Below are 5,532 nucleotides of genomic sequence, written 5' to 3' on the forward strand. Positions count from 1 at the left end.
GAGAGAGAGAGAGAGAGGGCAACCCCATGTTATAGGCAGCCTACAGCATTTTAACAAATCATTATTTTTATCTATACAGCGAGTGCATCTACTGTAATGTGAGTGGTGTCAACAACCTGTTATTACTCAAGTGCAACAAGGACATTTTCGTATTTCTTCAGGCAATGGGAGGTATACTTTCACCACAATGATGTAATAATTACGAACAGTGATTTGTAAAAGCTTCACACATTTCGTTATGAATTACATATCTTTTTTTTTTTTAGAAGTTTGAGCTTCATTGTGTATGGCCCAATTTCTCATATTTTTCCTCCATTTGACTCGCTTGTCAGAGGATGCACAAGTCTTGCAGTGTCTACTTAAACTAAACTGTTTATGCAAAAGGCTCCACAAAAATGACCACAGATAACAAGGCAAGAGGTCACAAAATGAGACTATACAGTGTGTTGCCAGTATGATGCAACAGTATCTCCCCTTGCACAAGAAACACCTTTTCTGTAAGAGCAGGAATGTCCCTGAAAGCATTCCTGCAACACTCCAACACTCCATCACAGCCACCCAAACAAAACCACAGTGAACTCGAGGAAATTCCAGTCAGCCAGTCAATCGACGTGGAAGGCATCGTCTTGCCTGTTCCTCTCTGCGACATCTCGCATGTGCCAAGAATTCACACTTCCTTGCTATATCAACAGAAACAGGTTATCTTTTCCTGTTAACCGCCCCGGCACTTAATATAAAGTCACAAGTTCCTCCCCATGTTTCCTGCCCAGACCACAACCCACGTCATCGAGCTTTTCCCTTGGCACCTCGGGCTCTGAATAAGGGGGAAGCAAGTGCCCACAAACAAACACCTCTCTCTCTCTCTCTTCTCATCTCGTCTCTCCTCTCTCTCCTCTCTCTCTGTCTCTCTCTTGTCTTCCCCCGTTTCTCTCTTTCTCCAGCGTGCCTCCAACAGGCTGCGAGCAGGCCAAATTGCGTCTGAATTACAGTATTTTCTCCGAGCGTTTGTTTTAGTCCGCCTGGAATGCCCCGGGTGGGTGGGGTTTGGATGTTTTTTTTTTTTTTTTTGGACAGCTCAATCGGATTCATTCAGCCAGGAAAGCTGTATCAATACAAGAGGAAACTATTTCATTGAATAGCGAGTGCTCTCTCGGTTGCACCCCTCCCCCTCCACCCCGAACGCTGCGGTGTGTGATGTGCGGAGTGTGTGAGAGATGTGTGTGAGAGTCTGGGGATGAGTGACAGGCCAGAGAGAGCAGAAGGGGGAGAGGGAGAGGAGAGATGTCGGGGAGATGCTGCAGAGCACTGAATGACAGATGTGCAGATGTGCGTCGGTGGTGCGTTTTTTTTTTTTTTTTTGCAGGAAAGGAAAAGTGTGCGGGGGGGTAATGCTCATTAAAGCAGCGCACCTGCAGCCTATCAAAGAGCCTTTATCTTTTATCAAGGCAAATCTGCTCAAGCACGCAGTGCGAGACGTGAAAACAAGCAGGCTGTGCTGCACGCTCACTCGCTATGGTCTCCTGTTGTCTTCTCCTCTCTGTGTCTCTCTGTGTGTCTCTCTGTGTCTCTCTCTCTCTCTCTCTCTCTCCTGACCAGTGGATGGTACCTGGCCCGGTAATCCCATCAGGAATGTCCAAGGATGCGTTCAGATGCATTTGGCCGAGAAATAGAGACAAAGCTTCCAGATGAAACATCTGTGCAGAGCAGATAGACAGATTTATTTTATTTATTTTTTTATTGTCAATCTCACTGCGAAAGCCTCTTTCATTTATGGTAGACTAATAAATAAATAAATAAATAAATAAATTTGGTCACATCTACAGGCTACACTATAATGTTAGGTCACAGGATATTTTAACTTATAGTGCTTTTAAATCCTATGCTTCTCACAAATAGAATGAGCTACAAGAAGTTTTGACATTAATGCCCCTAATTTCTTTTGAAATGTAAAAAATATTACACACAGTGCATCATTTCAGCAGCAGAGATTTTGTGTGTGCTTCAGTGAAAGTCAAATTGTGTGAGAGTGTGTAGGAGTGTTGTGTTTAAATCCTTTGGAGACTTATATCTTTATATCCCCACACATATTAATTTGGACTAATGTTGTATGACCAACACATCTTTTTGTAACAGTTACTCGTGTGGTATAACGTAATGCACAGCATACAGTAACTGTGTGTAAACTAGCAGAAGAGCTTTTCCACACATATGATGATGACAGTATGGGTGTGTTAGGATGTGATGTGAATTTAACGTGATGCAAAATATTTCCATATGATGCAACTTTTTGTAACATTTGCAGAAGTGTATGTGGCAATAATTCCAGTCAGTCAAAATGCATCTTACAACACTGACCACAGTATACATCAAATTACATCCCATCCACCGAGCCGGCCTGCCATAATGTCTAAACCAATGACAAGGGAACACTGTCGGTTAAAATGACACAGAATGGAAAATTGTCTTCAGTGTTGTTTTGGATCGGTACCAGAAATGCATCAACTTTCCACTTTTCAGGAGCAATAAAGTGGCCCACATTTCATATGAATATACCCAGACTTCTTTCTGACTTGGCTTTAAAAAAAAAAAAGAAGAAATATATAAATATATATATATTTTTGTCCTGCTTCTGCTGCCCTCATCAGGAGGCTCGTGGGGCCTCGGCACTGCAGGGTCCTCAGTTCTGGTGTTGAAAGGATTCTTGCCATAAGAATGAGTGAACATGTTCTCCAACGCAGGGCTTGATGAGAAAAGCAGACTCCTCACCATTTGAAACCTACCTCTGCTTTTGGACAGCCGTGGATGTGGTCCATTGGCTTCCCAATATTCAATTTTTCACTCTGTTTTCAATTTTCACTCACTGCACATTACGGTGGTGCTGTTTTGGGGATTTTGAATGGCCTTGCTGTGCATATTTAAATGAGAGAAGGCAGGTATAAAAAGATTCTTATTTGCAAAAAAAAAATGCTATAAATAACAGACTAGATATAGGTTCATCGGGATTTTGATAGCAGTTCATGTGTGAAATTGTCTCATATCTCTATCAACCCTTAAACCTCATTCTTCAAACATAATTTCTAAGAATTTGTGTTGCGTGTAAAAAGACCTCAGTAATAGTGAAACTATTTCTGGAGTTTTTCAGGTAATCCTCAGACCTTATGATCATATTCTGTTTTCACTTCCCTTTTATAATTAAAAATACTTGTACACATCGAAACCTAACATCAGACTGATGTTCAAAGCTTGTATAGTATATCACGTCTGTGTTGTTCTGAAATAACAGCCCCCCTTTTCGCTCTTACAGTAGCTCTGTGGTGCAGCTGTCCACCATGCCTAACATTCTGCCTCGGCGGGCCAAACCCCAGCGCACCACTGAAGTCCTTCCAGTTTCTAGCCAGGAATTCTCTCCCTGTCTGGGGGAAAAGTCCCCAATAATATGACCTACATAGGCAGCCCCCAGCCAGCTTTCCTTTGCCCCCTCTACCGCACCTCATACCCCCACCCTCAAAGTGTGCTCGGACCTCTGCTCAAATCTGCAGCCATAACAACACATTAGCAGCAGTCACACTTAGCATAGCCAGCCCTGGGAGGGGTTTCTATGGCTGGCTGGACCCAGGATGTGAAACTGAGCAGCTTCGATGGAACTCTGTATCTGACCGGTGCCGGTTTGTGCTGTTGGTCTTGGCTGCTGAGCTTTCCTCTGGTCCCAGGGAGGGGTGGGGCATTGGTGAGCCACAGACATATGGCTGAGGGAAATCTTGTAAGGTCAAAGGTCACAGGGGTCAATCTAACCTCCTGGCCTCTGGTTGATTTATTATCCCATGGGGTGATGTTGCACTGCTCGGACCAAACAGAGAAGGGGTCAAAGGGCATACTGTATCTGTTGCTGTTGTGAAAGGCTGCATAGAAAACCAGTTTTCTAACTTGGGGATAAGGGAACGCAGAGGGCCCTGAAAACAGAGCCCCAAGTTCTGCGGGGCCATTTAAGATGACAGCTTTACCACTGTTGCATTTCAAAACCATGAAACCATGGAAACCATGTCAATACTTCAGTAATAAGAGGGCTTAACAGTGATTTTGACATCTAAGAGGTGCTGTTAGGCGCAACATGAACAGCTATGTCTCATGTCTCTTGTTGCTCAAGCTTGACCTTGGTAGACCATGCCAAACTGCCTACATAATCACAGAATGATGTCAAATCTTTAGCCAAAAATAATTCTATAACATTATTCTTCCAAGCAACTCCCTTTCAGTTTCTGTATGAGCTGGGATTTTCTTGGTCACACATGAATACTCTAATGGGATCACAGGTGTGTGTTTATTTGGTGTTTTATGATGGTTTTGAGCCAGACTAAGCCAATCAAAGCAAACTGGTCTATTTTATACTTAAAGACTAAAAAATGGGAATGTCAAATATTTTGTGGTAAAGAGATGCGGGGGAGGGCGTGGAGCTGTAGCAACTGTCCTCCAGGCAACTGCTGGCCTCAGCTATTTAGGGACAACTCCTGACAGAGTGGCTGGCATCAGCTGCTGCTGACATTGTTTGTCACAATCTTGGTTTGACATAGTACAAACACACACATGCACATGCACACACACCTGTTGACTCATATCTGCTTTCATATAGCACTGCTGGTCCTCTAAATGCCTGGGCCTCTCTAGACAGGTGGCCTCCAGGCACCCCCATGGTGGGCAGGCACGACCACAGCCTAACAACTACCACCCGCTCAGCAGCCACAGCCTACCAGATAAGCATGTTTGGCTGTTTTTTGGCTGACTTTTGGTTTTTTTTTTTAATTACGGGGAAGGTATATGAGCCATAGAATGCTTGGTCCCCTGGATCCTCCAGCCCAACATCACTTTGTTCATCTCTGGACACAACACAGCTACTCTGATGTGTCTTCTCGTCATGATATTTAAAATGTTTAATTTTAAGATGAATTTTCTTTATATATAATTATATATTTAGTGAAGGATTGTAATGTTATCAATAATGCTTAGTAATCCTAAAATCAATTTTCCAGCAAAAGAAAATGCACTACTGTTATGTTCATCAAGATAATCAACTGGTGGAATTAATTTTCCAGTTGGGTGCCAATAAAACATTTCAGAAGAAGGGGATGCAACAAGATGACATAATTAAGAGAGCGCATGTCAAACCTCAGACAGTGGAAAGCAAAAATTTGATAAAAATAAGAAATTTCTCTTTGTTTCATGTATTAATTTAAGGAATGTTACAGTCTTCACATCACTCCACAGGGATCTGTCTTTTCAGTGGAGCAGAAGCCTTTTGCCTTTATCAATACACCAACTTTTCCACTTCAGCCAAGTGTAAAAAGGTTTTCGCAATTCTTGAATTGCACATAAAAACTGGTTGATGGAAACATACTTTGAGATACATGGGTTGAAAGCAACAACAGACGGCACCAATTTTAACTGGAACTGACCCATATCTCTTCAAACAAAAAACATGAATAATTTGACAGACGATGTAATAAAATACAGACTTTAAATCTACAATTTTTGGCCACT

This window comes from Morone saxatilis, unplaced genomic scaffold (genome assembly GCF_004916995.1).
Source record: "Morone saxatilis isolate NCDOM2014 unplaced genomic scaffold, NCSU_SB_2.0 Contig2, whole genome shotgun sequence".
In the NCBI taxonomy this organism is placed as follows: domain Eukaryota; kingdom Metazoa; phylum Chordata; class Actinopteri; family Moronidae; genus Morone; species Morone saxatilis.